An 18,551-nucleotide genomic window follows, 5' to 3' on the forward strand; every position below is an offset into this window, starting at 1 on the left:
CCCTCCCTTCTTCCTTCCTTCCTTCCCCCTGGTTCAAGTGATTCTCCTGCCTCAGTCTCCCAGGTAGCTGGGACTACAGGCACGTGCCACCATGCCCAGCTAATTTTAGTATTTTTAGTAGAGAGAGGGTTTCACCATGTTGGCCAGGATGATCTCCATCTCTTGACCTCTTGATCCTCCTGCCTCAGCCTCCCAAAGTGCTGTGATTACAGGAGTGAGTCACCGCGCCCAGCCTCCTTCTGGATATTTCAGTGACAAGATGTTCATATTTCCAAGGGTTCTGATATATTTCCTTAGTTTTCTTCTTCAATTCAGCATCATAAGTCTGTGTACATATGTGTGTTATATATTTTCATCCTAACACCCAAGGAAAAATATCTATTTTTAAGAAAGAAGCTCACCTCTTCTAAAGCCAGTTTTTAATTTAAAGCAAAAGAAAAAGGCAAAATAATGGCAATTTTTCTTCAGTCGAGGTATTGTAATAGGCCTACTTTTTGTTAGCTTAACATGAAGCTATGCTCCCCAAATGCATATATTTGCATATTTGTATAGCCTCCCTGCTAATACATAGAGGATCTTTCTAGGTTCCTTTCTTCATTGAGCTTGAGCATAACTTTGCATTTCACAGGAACTCCATCGCCATTTTGAACTTTTCTGTTCAACGAAGTATGGCAAATGCTTATGGTTCAATATAAACAACCACGACAGAAAAAGATAATTTTTGTTGGAATGAACAGTATAATTTACTTCATTTATTAAAAGAAACACAGAATAAACGAAAGGTTATAGGCCAGGCAGAGTGGCTCACACCTGTAACCCAGCACTTTGAGAGGCTGAGATAGGAGGCTCGCTGGAGGCCTTGAATTCAAGACCAACCTGGCAAATATGGCAAGGTACCATTTCTTGAAAAAAAAAAAAAAAAAAAAAAAAGAAAAAGAAACAAAAGGTTCTTTCACAAATCAAAGAGAATATTTGGTTTAATTTCAACATTATTGGTCTATAAAAGTGGCTGAACTTTAATGAGTTCCTTAGTAAATATTTACTATACATTTATCAATCAAGCCATATTTTTTGTTTTGTTTTGTTTTTTGGAGAGGAGGTTTGCTCTAGTTGCCCAGGCTGGAATGCAATGGTGCAATCTTGGTTCACCACAACTTCCGTCTCCTGGGTTGAAGTGATTCTCCTCCCTCAGCCTCATGAGTAGGTGGGATTACAGGCATACGCCTCCATGCCTGGCTAACTTTGTATTTTTAGTAGAGACAGGGTTTCTACATGTTGGCCAGGCTGCTCTTGAACTCCCAACCTCAGGTGATCTGCCCACCTCAGCCTCCCAAAGTGCTGGGATTACAGGAGTGAGCCACCATGTCCCGCCCAGTGCATATTTACATCCACGTAAGTATCCACTCTGGCATGCTCAGTGTGTGTCCTATGTAATAAATGCAGCTAGATCCTGAGACGTCACCACATATGTAACTTCAATATCTGAATAACTATTAAGTGTTGGATTATGAAGCCTTTGGTATCAATACTGACGTGTTCTGCTTTTCTAGACTATCTTGTATTGGAATGTATCATTAATAAAAATTCTCACCATGGACTTTGTTTCTGTTTTGACTCAGATACTGATAAAAGCATAAAATCATTCTGTGTACCGGAAAGAGCCTTACTAAATTGTCTGGTTCAAATTCAGTTGAAGTGAAAAGCACCTTCCGAGACAATTTTTGGCCTTCTTCAGAAAAACATGTATATCAAGAGTTTCCATTTAATCTTCCTCTGTAGATTTACACCTTTTTAAACCATTGCTGAAACAATGCAATTGCAATAACATGGCACTATCAATACCTCTTATTTATTGCTCCTGAATGGTTACCAGAAGTTGCATTTCATTTAGATAGATTACAATTATTCTAAAACACTGACAGTTATTACTTAATTGAATTTTCTATAAACGTTCACAGCTTCCATCACCCATCATGGCTTATCACCATTCCTCCTAAGTTCTCGTTCATATCACTTCTATTCCCATTACCCTATTGAAACCACTTTTCTTAAAGTTAGCGATTACCTTTTTCTTGTCCAGATCTTGGTATTTTCCCTGTCTGTGTTCACATTTACATTTGTGCTAGATTGTACACTCCTTATTACTTGCTTCTCTCTAAAGGCATTTCCCCACAGGCCATGCACCTGCTGCTTCTCCCTGGGGTTCAGTTGACTCAGAGCCAGCACATCGTGGGCCATCTTCGAAATCTCCTCTCCACTCTTGCACTGCCTGCTTCCTGGGAAACAACAAAGCCTCAATTTTTTAGCGATGACTCCAAATATATTTCTTGGGACATTTCCACCTGAGTCTTCTGTTATTGTTTGAAGGGCAGCATTAATAAAATTGAACGCTTTTTTCTTTTCAGCATGACATTTTTTTTTTTTTGGCCATTGTTGCTAAAGACATTACCGAAGTTTCTCCCAGTCACCCAGACTGGGAGTCATCAATTTCTCCATCAACTTCTTCTCTTTTTAAAATTTTTAAAAAATTATCTCGTATCATTCTATTACCATATCCTATTGGTCCTTTCTTCATTCTCTGTCTTTAATCTCAGTCTTGATCTACCTCTTTTATTTTATTTTTGACATCCCCCAATCATTGTACTCACTAGACCAAGTTTTCTGAATTGGTGGGAAGATATTCTCTGTAGGACACCATACAAGCTGTTTCAGGTTTTGTGCTGCTCCTCCCGTCTCCACTCTCTGCAACCCTGTAAGAGTAGAACCAATGGTCAGACTTTTTTTTTAAAAAAGATTATATGTAAACTATATGAAATAACTTTCTTACTAATGTGGAATCATATGATCTAGAAGATTGTGATCATTCTCTGTGGGTATTTAAAAAGAGCCTGGGCCAGGTGTGGTGGCTCACGTCTGTAATCCCAGCACTTTCGGAGGCTGAGTTGGGCGGATCACATGAGGTCAGGAGTTTAAGACCAGCCAGGTCAACATGGCAAAACCTTGCCTCTACTAAAAATACAAAAATTAGGCATAATGGCATGCACCTGTAATTCCAGCTACTTGGGAGGCTGAGGTGGGAGAATGGCTTGACCCCAGGAGGTCTAGATTGCAGTGAGCCAAGATCGCACCACTGCACTTCAGTCTGGGTGACAGAGTGAGACTCTGTCTCCAAAAACAAATAAATGAACTTTTTAAAGAACCTGATTATCACTTATTTGCAGTAGCTGAAGAAGAGCTTTCTCAGCCCATGTGTAATTAGAATATGCAATCATGCATTGTGTAACAGTGGGGACAGATTCTGGGAAATGCATTGCTAGGTGATTTCATCATTGTGTGAACCTGATAGAGTGTACCTGAACAGTCTAGCTAGAATAGTCTACTACATACCTAGGCTGTATGGTCTAGCCCATTGCTCCTAGGATACAAACCTGTGTAGCATGTTGCTGTACTGAATACATAAGCAATTGTAACACAGTGCATAAACATATCTAAATACAGAAAAGGTAAGGTGGAAATCCCACAATCTTCTTTTTATACTTTTATTTTATGATTAGGCATGAAGTACAGGTTTATTACATAGATAAACTTGTGTCATAGGGGTTTGTGGTACAGATTATTTCATCACTCAGATATTAAGCCTAGTACCCATTAGTTATTTTTCCTGATCCTCTCCCTCTTCCCATCATCAATCCTCCAAAAGGCGCCAGTGTGTGTTGTTCTCTGTGTGTCCACGTGTTCTCATCATTTAGCTGCCACATAAGTGTGAGAACAGGCAGTATTCGGTTTTCTGTTCCTGTGTTAGTTTGCTAAGGATAATGGCCTCCAGATCCAACCATGTTCCTGCAGAAGACATGATCTTATTGTTTTATGGCTCTGTAGTATTCCGTGGTGTATGTATCACATTTTCTTTATCTGGTCTATCAATGATAGGCATTTAGGTTGATTCCATGTCTTTGCTATTGTGAACAGTAAAACTGCTTTTTACTCTCTCTGTGTATATGTAGTAAAATTTGCTAGTTTTAAGGAACCACTTAAGATAGTTCATATATGCAGTCCATCATTGACAGAAATGTTACACGGTACATGATCATACTTGTTAATTTGACTTGATACAAATTTTAAATATTAATTTTATATTAAAACAAGAATACACAATATAAGAAAATGAAAGTTTTGCTTGAATTATAAAGATAAAATCTGCTACTTCAAAGAAAGTTTTGGTTTGCAGGTGGGTATCCTAAGATTTTTCTTCAGGTTCTCAGGAACAAATTGGTGGAGGAGTTTGAGAAATGGGGAAAGAGTAGAACAGAATCAAGGTTCTTGTGGTTCCAATCACGTGTGACATATGTGGGAAGTAGAATCAGCCAGCCAGTGGCTCATGCCTGTAATCCCAGCACTTTGGGAGACTGAGGTGGAAGGGTTGCTTGAGGCCAGGAGTTAGAGACTAGCTTGGGTAACATAGCAGGGCCCTCTCTCTAAAAAGAAAGAAAGAAAAAGAAAGAAAGAAAGAAAGAAAGAAAGAAAGAAAGAAAGAAAGAAAGAAAGAAAGAGAGAGAGAGAGAGAGAGAGAGAGAGAGAGAGAAAGAAAGAAAGAAAGAAAGAAAGAAAGAAAGAAAGAAAGAGAAAGAAAGAAAGGAAGAAAGGAAGGAAGGAAGAAAGAGAAAGAAAGAGAGAAAGAAAGAGAGAAAGAAAGAGAAAGAAAGAAAAGCAGCAGAAGAATCATGGGCTTCAGACAGACAGACCTGGCTTCAGATTCTACCTCTTCCACTGTGATTCTAGTCCAACCTCTCAGTTGCTTACATTCTCATACTTCAGTCCTTTATTTGTGGATTCTCTTACATCTAATCTCTCTTGGCTGAAATATTTACTCTATGCTGTAAGAATAATCTTTCTAAATATTGCCTTTCAGCGACTCCTTCTGTTTCAGGAACTTAAGGGGTTCCCATTGTAGATATGATTAAATATAAACTCATAGTAATATGACCCTGTCTTACTCTAACCCCCCATCATCCATAGCACATGTTGTATTAATTCTCTGTCATGTTTTTGCATACAATATCTTCTCTAATTATAAAACAGTTTTTATTACTTCTCATATGCCTAAATTATACAAATTCTTTTTCATTACTTATTGCAAGCACAATACAAAATATTAACAAAGAAAAATTTTAGGAGAAATAAAATCATCGCCGGCCATCCTCATCATGATGATAAGCCATCATATATCACCCATAAACATTTTTCTCTTCCAGTCTTTGTAGTTTTTGAAAAATTATAATAATCTTGTTAAAGTTCACATTTTGATATCTGGGATGTGGTAAATACTGAATAAGTGGTAATTGAATTTGACTCTCAAAGCCATGAATTATTTACATTATTCTGTGGTATCTTCATGAAAATTCCCTCTATTAAGTCTTGTCATAATTGCTGCCTTCCTTTCTGACCCCTCCATAGCACTCATTGTGTGTCTCATACATTTGACCTGAATATTAGACCTTTATTATATACATATCACAAGTCTAGTTATTTTCTATGTTATCCCCAAATATTATATATATTTTTTTAGAAAAGAGGCAGTTTTTTAATATCTCTATTGTATTTTTAAAGGTATGAGGAAAATAGTAATTGTTCAAGGATTTAAAAAATTGAGTTGTGAATTAGTAACTCATAGATAGAACATTTCATCTGGAATTCTGGGGGAAAGAAGCTTTCATTATGAAGAGCTACTGCAGGGACTTACCATTCTTCATAATGTAGGTCGGGGGAAGGCAATGATGTGGACCCAGCAGGACTTGTTCAAGTCTTACTTTCTTTCTCTGAGACTAGTAAGGGCTTTGTGGGTTTAGCCTCTTGAGAATGGAAGAGTGCTAACCACTTTCATCTTATTCTGTAGCATACAACACCCAGCATCGTTATGAATTTCTCATATGGAAAGCATTCCAGGGACCAGTCCTGGTGCCTTGATTGGAAAGGATAAAACTCTTTTTGCCCTAAATCTTTTGATTATGTTACTGTAGTAATTCCGTCCATCTTGTAAAAACAGTTACCACTATAGTTACAGGAGGCACACTTGAAAGGAATTAAGAGACTTCAAGGAGCGTTGAGCAAGTCACTAATGATGACTACGCAATCACTCTGCTGAATCATAACACCTTTCATTTATGACAAAGTCATTTAGTTGTACTGTTCCCATATCTACCCTTCAGTTCTGAGTCTTGGTTTGAGTAAGAATGTGTATTGCTTTGAGCAGATTTTCTTATATATTCATAAGGCAAGATCTCACATATCAATAAGAGTAAATATTTCTTTGGTGCCAGATTAGTGTTAAACTACATTTTCTCCTCTCACTAGCCTCAAGCATATCTGGCTAAACATGACCTGAAACCAACAGCATTACTTTATCAATATATAAACTCAGAGCAAAATAAGTTCTGAATGTTAGTCAAAGCACGGCATCAAATCTTTTTTTTTTTTTTTTTGAGTTGGAGTCTTGCACTGTTACTCAGGCTGGAGTACAGTGGTGCCATCTTGGCTCACTGCAACCTCTGCTTCCTGGGTTCAACTGATTCTCTTACCTCAGACTACAGGCATGTGCCATCATGCCTGGCTAATTTTTTGTATTTTTAGTAGAGATGTAGTTTCACCATTTTGGCCAGGATGATCTTGAACCCCTGACCTCAAATGATCTGCCCTCCTCGGCCTCCCAAAATGCTGGGATTACAGGCATGAACCACCGCACACTGCCAGCATCAGATCTTTCAGGTGTTCACAGCATAGCTTGGAGGTGTTCTCTGTGTTTCCATGACTGCATCATCCTGGATGAGAAGTGCAGTGTGAGAGAAGATGGATGCTGTTTTCTTCCCAAGAGACTACAGCTCACTGGTGTTGATTATTTTCCAAGGTTGGTTGTAGATTTTGTATTTTTTACATTAGAAAATAGGTAGTAGGCTCCTCTTCCAAACTGTTGCTAAGTCTTTATTAAGTATGAACTATTTGAGATGCACAAGGGCCAATAATTGGCTATCCCCACAATAATAAAACAAACATGGCCTTTAGATAAGTATATGTAGATGTTACTAGCAGTGAGGATTAATGAACATTGAATGAACTTTGACATAAGAGGCTCTGGAACACTCTTTCTTTTTCTTTATGTATATGTAGACTTTATTGCACTGTAGGTTCTGGGGTACATGTACAGAACATGCAGGATTGTTGCATAGGTACCTACATGACAATGCAGTTTGCTGCCTCCATCCCCCTGTCACCTGTATCTGGCATTTCTCCCCATGTTATCCCTCCCCAACTCCCTACCTCCTGCTGTCCCTCCCCTACTCGCCCCCTCAACAGACCCCAGCATGTGATGCTCCCCTTCCTGTGTCCATGTGTTCTTATTGTTCAACACTCACCTATGAGTGAGAACATGTGGTGTTTGATTTTCTGTTCTTGTGTCAGTTTGCTGAGCATGATGATTTCCAGATTTATCCATGTCTTTGCAAAGGACACAAACTCACCCTTTTTAATGGCTGCACAGTATTCCGTGGTGTATATGTGCCACATTTTCCTTGTCCAGTCTATCACTGATGGGCATTTGGGTTGGTTCCAGGTCTTTGCCATTGTACACAGTGCTGCAATGAACATTCGTGCGCATGTGTCCTTAGAGTAGAATGACTTAAAATCCTTTGGATATATAGCCAGTAATGGGATTGCTGGGTCAAATGGAATTTCTATTTCTAGATCCTTGAGGAATCACCACACTGTCTTCCACAGTGGTTGAACTAATTTACACTCCCACCAACAGTGTGAAAGTGTTCCTATTTCTCCACATCATCTCCAGCATCGGTTGTCTCCAGATTTTTTAATGATCGTCATTCTAACTGGCGTGAGATGGTATCTCAATGTGGTTTTGATTTGCATTTCTCTAATGACCAGTGATGATGAGGACTTTTTCATATTTTTTTGGCCTCATAAATGTCTTCTTTTGAAAAGTGTCTGTTCATATCCTTTGCCCACATTTGAATGGGCTTTTTTTTCTTGTAAATCTGTTTTAGTTCTTTGTAGATTCTGGATATTAGCCCTTTGTCAGATAGGTAGATTGCAAAAATTTTTTCCCATTCTGTTGGTTGCCGATTCACTCCAACGACTGTTTCTTTTGCTATGCAGAAGCTCTGAAGTTTAATTAGATCCTATTTGTTTATTTTGGCTTTGGTGGTTGCTAATGCTTTTGGTGTTTTAGTCATGAAGTCCTTGCCTATCCCTATGTCCTAAATGGTTTTGCCTAGGTTTTTCATCTAGGGTTTTTATGGTGTTAGGTTTTATGTTTAAGTCTTTAATCCATCTGGAGTTAATTTTAGTGTAAGGTGTAAGGAAGGCGTCCAGTTTCAGTTTTCTGCCTATGGCTAGCCAGTTTTCCCAACACCATTTATTAAACAGGGAATCCTTTCCTCATTGCTTGTTTTTAATAAGGTTTGTCAAAGTGCATCAGGTTGCAGATGTGCTGTGTTGCCTCCAAGGCCTCTGTTCTGTTCCACTGGTCTATATCTCTGTTTTGGTACCAGTACCATGCTGTTTTGATTACTGTAGCCTTGTAGTATATACAGTTTGAAGTCAGGTAGTGTGATGCCTCCAGCTTTGTTCATTTTGCTTAGAATTGTCTTGGCTATGTGGGCTCTCTTTTGGTTCCATATGAAGTTTAAGGTTTTCTAGTTTGGTGAAGAGGGTCATAGGCAACTTGATGGGGATAGCATTGAATCTATAAATTACTTTGGGTAGTATGGCCATTTTTACAATGTTAATTCTTCTTAACCATGAGCATGGAATGTTTTTCCATCTGTTTGTGTCCTCTCTTATTTCCTTGAGCAGTGGTTTATAGTTCTCCTTGAAGAGGTTCTTTATATCATTTGTTAGTTGTATTCCTAGGTATTTTATTCTCTTTACAGCAATTGTGAGTGGGAGTTTGCTTTTCATTTGGCTCTCTTTAAGTCTGTTGTTAGTGTATAGGAATACTTGTGATTTCTGCACATTCATTTTGTATCCTGAGACTTTGCTGAAGTTGCTTATCAGTTTCAGGAGATTTGGGGCTGAGATGATGGGGATTTCTAAATATGCAATCATGTCACCTGCAAATACAGACAATTTGACTTCTACCTTTCCTAAGTGGATACCATTTATTTCTTTTTCTTGCTTAATTGCTCTGGCTAGAACTTCTAATATTATATTGAATAAGAGTGGTGAGAGTGGGCATCCTTGTCTAGTGCCAAATTTCAAAGGGAATGCTTCCAGTTTTTGCCCGTTCAGTATGATATTGGCTGTGGATTAGTCATAAATAGCTTTTATTATTTTGAGATACATTTCATCAATACCTAGTTTATTGAGAGTTTTTGGCATAAAGTGCTGAATTTTGTCGAAGGCCTTCTTTGCATCTATTGAGATAATCATGTGGTTTTTGTCTTTGATTCTGTTTACGTGGTGGATTATGTTTATAGACTTGTGTATGTTGAACCAGCCTTGCATCCCCGGGATGAAACCTACTTGATGGTGATGGATAAGCTTTTTGATATGCTGTTGCAATCAGTTTGCCAGTATTTTATTAAAGATTTTTGTATCTATGCTTATCATGGATATTGGCCTGAAGCTGTCTTTTCTTGTTGAGTCTCTGCTGGGTTTTGGTTTCAGGATGATATTGGTCTGATAAAATGATTTGGGAAGGATTCCCTCTTTTTGTATTGTTTGGAATAGTTTCAGAAGGGGTGGTACCAGCTCCTCTTTGTATGTCTGGTAGAATTCAACTGTGAACCCATCTGGACCCGGACTATTTTTGGTTCGTAGGCTATTAACTGCTGCCTCAACTTCAGCTCTCATTATTGGTCTATTCAGGGTTTTGACTTCTTCCTGGTTTAGGCTTGGGAGGGTGTAAATGTTCAGGAATTCATTCATTTCTTCCAGGTTTACTTGTTTATGTGCATAGAGTTATTTGCAGTAGTAATCTCTGATGGTAGTTTGTATTTCAGAGGAATTGGTGGTGATATCCCCTTTATCTTTTTTATTGCATTTATTTGATTCTTCTTTCTTTTCTTTTTTATTAATCTTGCTAGCAGTCTGTCTGTTATGTTGATCTTTTCAAAAACCAGCTCCTGGATTTATTGATTTTTTGAAGGGTTTTTTTTTTTGTCTTTATCTCCTTCAGTTCTGCTCTGATCTTAGTTAGTTCTTATCTTCTGCTAGCTTTTGAGTTTTCTTGATCTTGCTCCTCTAGCTCTTTCAATTTTGGTGATAGGGTATCAATTTTAGATCTTTCCTGCTTCTCATGTGGGCATTTATTGCTATACATTTTCCTCTAGACACTGCTTTAAATGTGTCTCAGAGATTCTGGTACATTGTGTCTCCATTCCCACTGGTTTCAAAAAACATCTTTATTTCTGCCTTCATTTCATTGTTTATCCAGTTAACATTCAGGAGCCAGTTGTTCAGTTTCCATGAAGTTGTGTGGTTCTGAGTTAGTTTCTTAATCGTGAGTTCTAATTTGATTGCACTGTGATCTGAGAGACTGTTACGATTTCCATTCTTTTGCATTTGTTGAGGAGTAATTTACTTTCAATTATGTGGTCAATTTTAGAGTAGGTGTGATGTGGTGCTGAGAAGAATGTATGTTCTGTGGATTTGGGTGGAGAGTTCTGTAAATTTCTATTAGGCTTTCTTGGGTCAGATCTGAGTTCAAGTCCTGGATATCCTTGTTAATTTTCTATCTTGTTGATCATCTAATACTGACAGTGGAGTGTCAAAGTCTCCCACTATTATTGTGTGGGAGTTTAAGTCTCTTTGTAGGTCATTAAGAACTTACTTTATGTATCTGGGCGCCCTGTATTGGGCACGTATATATTTAGGATCGTTAGCTTTTCTCGCTGCATTGATCCTTTACCATTATGTAATGCCCTTCTTTGTCTTTTTTGAACTTTGTTGGTTTAAAGTGTATTTTATCAGAGACTAGGATTGCAACTCCTGCTTTTTTTACTTTCCAATTGCTTGGTAAATCTTCCTTCATCCCTTTATTTTGAGCCTATATGTGTCCTTGCATGTGAGATGGGTTTCCTGGATACAGCGCACTGATGGGTTTTGACTTTTTATCCAATTTGCCAGTCTGTGTCTTTTGATTGGGGCATTTAGCCCATTTACATTTAAGGTTAATATTGTTCAGCATGAATTTGATCCTGACATTTTGATGCTGGCTGGTTGTTTTGCACATTAGTTGATGCGCTTTCTTCATTGTGTCGATGCTCTTTACCATTTGGTACATTTTTGGAGCGGCTGGTACTGGTTGTTCCTTTTTGTGTTTAGTGCTTCTTTCAGGAGCTCTTTTAAGGCAGGCCTGGTAGTGACAAAATCTCTCAGCCATTTGCTTGTCCATAAAGGATTTTATTTCTCCTTTGCTTATGAAGCTTAGTTTGGCTGGATATTAAATAGTAGGTTGAAAGTTCTTTTCTTTAATGGTGTTGAAGACTGGCCCCCACTCTCTTCTAGCTTGTAGGGTTTCTGCTGAGAGATCCATTGTAAGTCTGACGGGCTTCTCTTCATGGGTAACCCGATCTTTCTCTCTGGCTGCGCTTAGCATTTTCTCCTTCCTTTCAACCCTGGTGAATCTGACGATTATATGCCTTGGGGTTGCTCTTCTTGAGGAATATCTTTGTGGTATTCTCTGTATTTCCTGGGCTTGAATGTTGGCCTGGCTTGCTAGGAGGGTGAAGTTCTCCTGGATAATATTCTGAAGAGTGTTTTCCAGCTTGGATTAATTCTCTCTGTCACATTCAGGTACACCTATCAAATGTAGATTAGGTCTTTTCACATAATCCCATATTTCTTGGAGGCTTTGTTCATTTATTTTTCACTCTTTTTAATCTAATCTTGCCTTCTCATTTTATTTCATTGTGTTGATTTTCAATCTCTGATATCCTTTCTTCTGCTTGGTCAATTTGCATATTGAAACTTGTGTATCCTTTGTGAAGTTCTCGTGTTGTGTTTTTCAGCTCCATCAGGCCATTTATATTCTTCTCTAAGCTGTTTGTTCTAGTTAGCATTTCGTTAAACCTTTTTTCAAGGTTCGTAGTTTCTTTGCATTGGATAAGGACATGTTCTTTCAGGTCAGAGAAGTTTGTTATTACCCACCTTCTGAAGCCTGTTTCTGTCAATTCATCAGACTCATTCTCAATCCAGCTTTGTTCCCTTGCTGGTGAGGAATTGTGATTCCTTGGAGGAGGAGAGTTGTTCTGGTTTTTGGTGTTTTCATCCTTTTTGCACTGGTTTCTTCCCATCAAAGTAGTTGGTGACTTTTGGATGGGGTCTCTGAGTGGATGTCCTTTTTGTTGATGATGAAATTTTCTTTCTATTTTTTAGTTTTCCTTGTAACAGTCAGGCCCCTCTGCTGTAGGACTGCTGGAGGTCCACTCTAGACCCTGCTTGCCTGGGGATCACCTGTGGTGGCTGCAGAACAGTAAGAGTTTCTGTCAGTTTCTTCTTCTGTTATCTTCATCCCAGAAGGATACCCACCAGATGTCAGCCTGAGCTCTCCTTTATGAGGTGTGTCTTTGAATATATGTGGGTCAGGGAGCTGCTTGAGGAGGCAATCTGACCCTTATAGGAACTCAAATGCTAAGCTGTGAGCTCCGATGTTTCATTCAGAGCTGCTGGGCAGGTACATTTAAGCCTGCTGCAGTGGAACTCATAACTGCCTTTTTTCCCAGGTGCTCTGTCCTGGGAAGGTGGGGCTTTATGTATAAGTTCCGGACATGCTGCTGCCTTTTTTCAGAGATGCCCTGCCCAGATAGGAGGTAGCCTAGTCACAGTCTACCACCAGAGGCATTGCTGAGCTGCTATGGGCTCTGCCCAGCTGCTGTATGAACTTCCTTGTGGTTTTGTTTATAGAGGTATAGTTAGAACTGCCTAGGTAATGGTGGTCTGCTTCAGTAATGGTGGACTGCCTCTGTAATGGCGGACTGCCTCTGTAATGGCAGACTGCCTTGGTAATGGCAGATTGCTTAAGTAATAGCGGAGAGCCTCAGTAGTGGTAGACTGCCTCAGTAGTGGTGGACTCCCTTCCTGCAACAGAGCTGGACCATCCTGAGTCCAGCTGTGCTTGCTGTGAAACTCTCAATCCAGAGTGTTTCAGATTGCTTCTCTTTGTGATGGTGGGACCCACCCAGCCAGATCACCTGGCTCCCTGTTTCAGCCCCCTTTTTTTCAGCTGAATGGGTGGCTCTGTCTCCCAGGCATACCAGGAGCCAGTTGAAATGGCTGCCCAGATTTGTGTGAGTTTTTGTGTGGAGACCTGCAGCGTGGGCTGAAACAACTGTGCTGGAAACTCGTGGCAGTTTTCAGCCTGGGAATCTCCTGGTCTGTGGGCAGTAATAACTCATTTGGAAATGTGGTGATCACTCACCCTCTGTGTTCTTCTCACTGGGAACCGCACTCCAGAGCTGTTCCTATTCAGCTATCTTGGATCTGCCTCCACACTGTTTCTTTAGAGAAAGGTGAATTCTAAAGTATGATTAGGCTTACAGATGAGAATATTTCATATCACTTATTCTCAAATTCTTCTTTTAAGCAACAAACATTGTTCATTGAATGTTTCCATTGAACTGAATGTATAAAACAGAGAAGAATAAGGCTATGCTAGTGGAGAGAAGAGCACATTGGGGAAAAAAAAGCTGTGGTTCCACTGTTCCGTCTCCAACACCTTAAGCCTTGCCGTGGAGTCTGGAAACGTCTAAGTGCACACTTTGGAAACCACAACTTTGGATCCAAACCTAAGATCCTGTCAAAGACTTTAACGTATAAAGGAACAAAAGTGATACTCTTGTGGTTGTCAATTAGATGGGGAAAATGTAAACATGACAAAATAGAGCTGTAACCTCGAGCAAATCACTTGAACACTGTTGGCCTTGGTTTCATCATGTGTAATAAGAGAGGCTGCCCCAAGCTTCCAAAACTTACTTGATTTGAAGGTTTATCTGGAGGGCTTGCTGCAAAAAGGGGGGTTCTGGCCTTACCCTATAGGAGGCATAAAATCTTTTCTTTTCTTTTTTTCCCATAAATATATCACAAGTGATCAGGTGACTTTGGGGAAACATTGGATTAGATGCTCTTTACTTTCAGCACTAATGTTTTTATGATTCCATTCAATTCCTTGATGTTTTCCCTAACCTCTGGGACAGGAACATTTTTCTTCAGATTAGTAAGGGTAGAGCAGCTCTGAAAAGCAGGAATTTAAACGTGATGGAGTAATGGCAGTTACACAAAAGTGTTCCATTCTCAGCGAATTTGCCCAAACAGCTTTCAGGAGACTTTTAAAAAGTAGCAAAAACTAGGTGGACATTAGAAGATACTGCTTGAAGTTCCGCAAGCTTGCATTAAAATATTTCTTGAGTTTTATTAGGGCAAAATGTTTTCTGAGTAATACCATACATATCTCTGCATCTTTCCAGGCACCAGCGGCCATCATATAACTTCAGACACCCAACTTGACCCCCTACTGGAAACATGTGGAAGTCCCTAGGGGTATTTCAGACATACTCATGTATCGTCAAGTACATAATAGGAGGCGACTTCATATTCTCCCGTACAGCTCTGATTTCCCTTGGGTGTCTTCTTCTTATAAGCTGTGTAAGGGTGCCTATTAAGAGAATGCACCATTTGCATCAAAGGTGCTGCTATTCCCCAAATGTCCTCAAAGAAGGAGAATGACTCCTTCCTTCCCCACTCACTGTTGCATTTTTCAGACACCTGGGATCCAAGCAGCACTGTGGGAACTCCCTTGTCACTGAGTCCTTCCCTCAACTTCCTGTGCTTTCTCCTATCTGCAGACCTTGATATCAACCCAGAACACTGTGTGGGAGAGATACCATTCTAACTCCACCCCACCGCAGGCAGCCATATATATACAATCCACCTTCCTGATTTATTCCCAAACAGAGGTCCTCAAAACTACACCTGCAAACCCACTCTTGTCAGGTCTTTCCATGTAGCCAGACATGATTTGACACATTGGAATCTCAATTTGGGCTCAGGGTGGGAGAACCACTATGTATAGTTTCATAGGTTGGTAAATAATTTGTTGAAAAATTAATCTCAGAGAGTACCAATTAATGAATTACTATGCCCTGTGGGAGGTGTCTAGGGGCTTGTTCAAGGACTTTGTTCTTTTCAGCATTTTTATTAGTGAATTAGTTTGAGGACAGAGCTGTCAAGCTAATCACACCTGCAGATGGCACAAGGCTGGGGTGAGGGGGACAGAAAATACAGTGGATGGCAAAATCAGAATTAAAAATATACTAGGAGATTGGACTGCTGATCTGAGCCTAAGAGATAAAATTTAGTGGGAAGGAAATGTAAAGCTACATGTAGATGCTAAACTCCAAGTGGATAGATAGGAGCTATAGCAGTGACTTTTACATTTATTCTACCATAGACTACTTTCTTTTTTCGTCATATTTATTTATTTATACTTTAAGTTCTGGGATGCATGTGCAGCACATGCATGTTTGTTACGTAGGTCTACATGTAGCATGGGGGTTTGCTGCAGCTACTGACCCATCCTCTAAGTTCCCTCCCCTCCCCCTCCTCCCCCTAACAGGCCCTGGTGTGTCACTTCCCTCCCTGTGTCCATGTGTTCTCATTGTTCAATTCCCACTTGTAAGTGAGGACATCCAGTGTTTGGTTTTCTGTTCCTCTGTGAGTTTGCTGAGGGTGATGGCTTTCAGCTTCATCCATGTCCCTGCAAAGGACATGATCTCATTCCTTTTTATGGCTGCATTGTGTTCCACTACCACGGAATACTTTCATCAAATAAAATCTTGCCAGCATTCTCATATGTAAGAAAAACTTGTTCTGGTTGAAATGTGAATGGAGGCTTTGGGAACCCACTTACTCTTCCTCACCCCTCTCCGTGGCCCCTGAGGACTTTCTGTAAAACACAGTTTGAAAGCTCCTGGGCTCTGAAGTGGCAGGTGGGGTGAATGTGAGGAGAAAGAGAGAGGAAGGCTGAAGAGATGGCCAAGCAGCACATATGTGAATAAAATCTGAAAAATTTTAGTAGCAGACAGACTCAAAAAGAGCTAATGGTGTGATGTCGTTGTTCCCTGAGCATGATGACTTTATTTGGGTTGAGGTAAGTGACACAGTGTAGTAAGACTGGGGAATGTGTCTCTCCAGGACAAACCACATAGGGGCATACATCCTGTTTTCATAACATTGTGATCATCTGAAAGCTATAATTTTACAACTTGTATTTTTATTAAGACTTTATTATATCACAAGCGTTTCCCACATGGTTAGATAACTATTATTTGTAAAGGCTGCATACTAAGTCATCATGTAGGTACTTTATGTAACCACTCTCCCACTATTGGAAGATTGGGCAGGGCTGCCATATACAGCTGCATAGACTGTGCACTGCACAAGTCCAAAGACATTATTCTCAGAAAGCATAATGATTATAAAAAGCTGTTCCTCTTAATTTTTTCTCATTATTCCTTTAGGTTGCCTGCTATTCAGACTTCTAAAATTTCTTTTTAAAATTATTTATATAAATTTAAGGGATACAGTGCAGTTTTGTTATGTCGATATATTGTGTGCTGGTGAAGTCTAAGCTTTTAACATAACCATCACCTGAACAATGCACATTGTACCCACTAAATAATTTACTTCCTCATTTCCTTCCCATTCTTCCACCAATCCAGGTTGCCAAGCTCTAGTCCTCCACACTCTGTGTTGGTGTGTATACATTATTTATCCCCTACTTACAAATGAGAACCTGCAGTATTTGATATATCTTCTTTTAAGGTCAGACATACACCAAGGGGTATGGCTGGAAAATGGTGTGAATGAAAAATGTATATTTGTTCCTCCAGTATTTAAGGAATTCTAGTAATACCTGAGTATGGTGTTTTCTCATTGGTTTATGTAAGAAGAATGACTGAAGCAATAAAATACTCCACACAAGCTTCCCAACATTCTTTCTACAGTCCACAAGTGACATAGAATCTCACTCTGTTGCCCAGGCTGGAGTGCAGTGGTGTTCTCTCAGCTCACTGCAACCATTGCCACCCAGATTCAAGCAATTCTCCTGCCTCCGCCTCCCAAGCAGCTAGGATTTCAGGCACCTGCACTGCAGGCGAATTTCTGTATTTTTAGTAGAGACGTGGTTTCACCATCTTGGCCTGGCCAGTCTTGAGTTCCTGACCTCATGATCAACGTGCCTTGGCCTCCCGAAGTGCTGTGATTATAAGCGTGAACCACTGCATCTGGCCAAGAATTATGAGTTTGACTCTCCCAAATAAACTGGATGGTTTCAGATTTACACATAACTCAGTTTTGATCTTGTTCAGTACTCAGTTTCCTTATCTTAAATATAAGTGATTTAGATGAGATTATCTTGATGTTCTTATCAACTTTAATGTTTTATGATTTTATTATAGTTTCCAGTCAGTGAAAAATATACTTTTAGAGAACGAGGTGATAATACCTTATACAGTGTCTTATAATGGAATCCATGTATTCCACGTCAAGTCGTGTAAACTCCTTGTACAGATTCTAAAGAAATGGTTCTCAAGGTATGGTCCTGAGACTGCTGCGGATACCTAGACACTTTCAGGGCTTCCATAAGATCAAACGTATTTGTATAGTATTATTAAGATGTCATTTGTATCAGCCAGGTGCAGTGGCTCACACCTGTAATCCCAGTGCTTTGGGAGGCCGAGGTGGGTGGATCATGAGGTCAGGAGATCTAAACCATCCTGGCTAACATGGTGAGACCCCATCTTTACTAAAAATAGGAAAAAAAATTAGCCTGGTGTGGTGGCGTCCACCTGTAGTACCAATACTCAGGAGACTGAGGCAGGAGAATCGCTTGAACCTGGGAGGCAGAGGTTGCAGTGAGCCGAGATCACACCACTGCACTCCAGCCTGGGTGACAGAGCAGGACTCCATCTCAAATAAAAAAAAAGTTATTTGTAATTTTCATTCATGTTTTCTCATGAACAGTCCGAGTATGAGAATTTTATCGTTGTGTTTCTAGATTCCATATTGCAGCTGACCTTTAAAAAACATTGTCAAGTTTTGGTGTTGCATCAAAGAAGACTATTGGCAATTACCTGGCTCTTAGAATATTTCTCTCTTTTCTGATTACATATCATTATAAGGCCAAATTTTCTTTAACTATTACAACCGAAACAATGTCTTAGTTTGAAAGCAGAACGAGACATGAAAGTAAATTTCTAATACCGTAAATAGTGATATAAATAACCTTCAAAAACAAAGGTCTTTAGGGTCCTCAGTAGACATTGAGTGTAAAGGGGTCCTGAGACCAAAAAGTCTGAGAACAGGTGTTCTAAAATGTTACCAAAATCGCATACTACCTTCTGAAGGAGGATGGTTGCTGCTGTTACTTTCCTGAACTCCTCCCTTTTCTGTCCTCATTTGTTTACATGAAGGTCCATCAGGAAGAGCTGTCAGCAATTTGAAAAATGATCACCCTGCAATACTCCTTGAATTCTTATATTGTGATT

Source organism: Callithrix jacchus, chromosome 19 (assembly GCF_049354715.1).
Source record: "Callithrix jacchus isolate 240 chromosome 19, calJac240_pri, whole genome shotgun sequence".
Taxonomy (NCBI): Eukaryota; Metazoa; Chordata; class Mammalia; order Primates; family Cebidae; genus Callithrix; species Callithrix jacchus.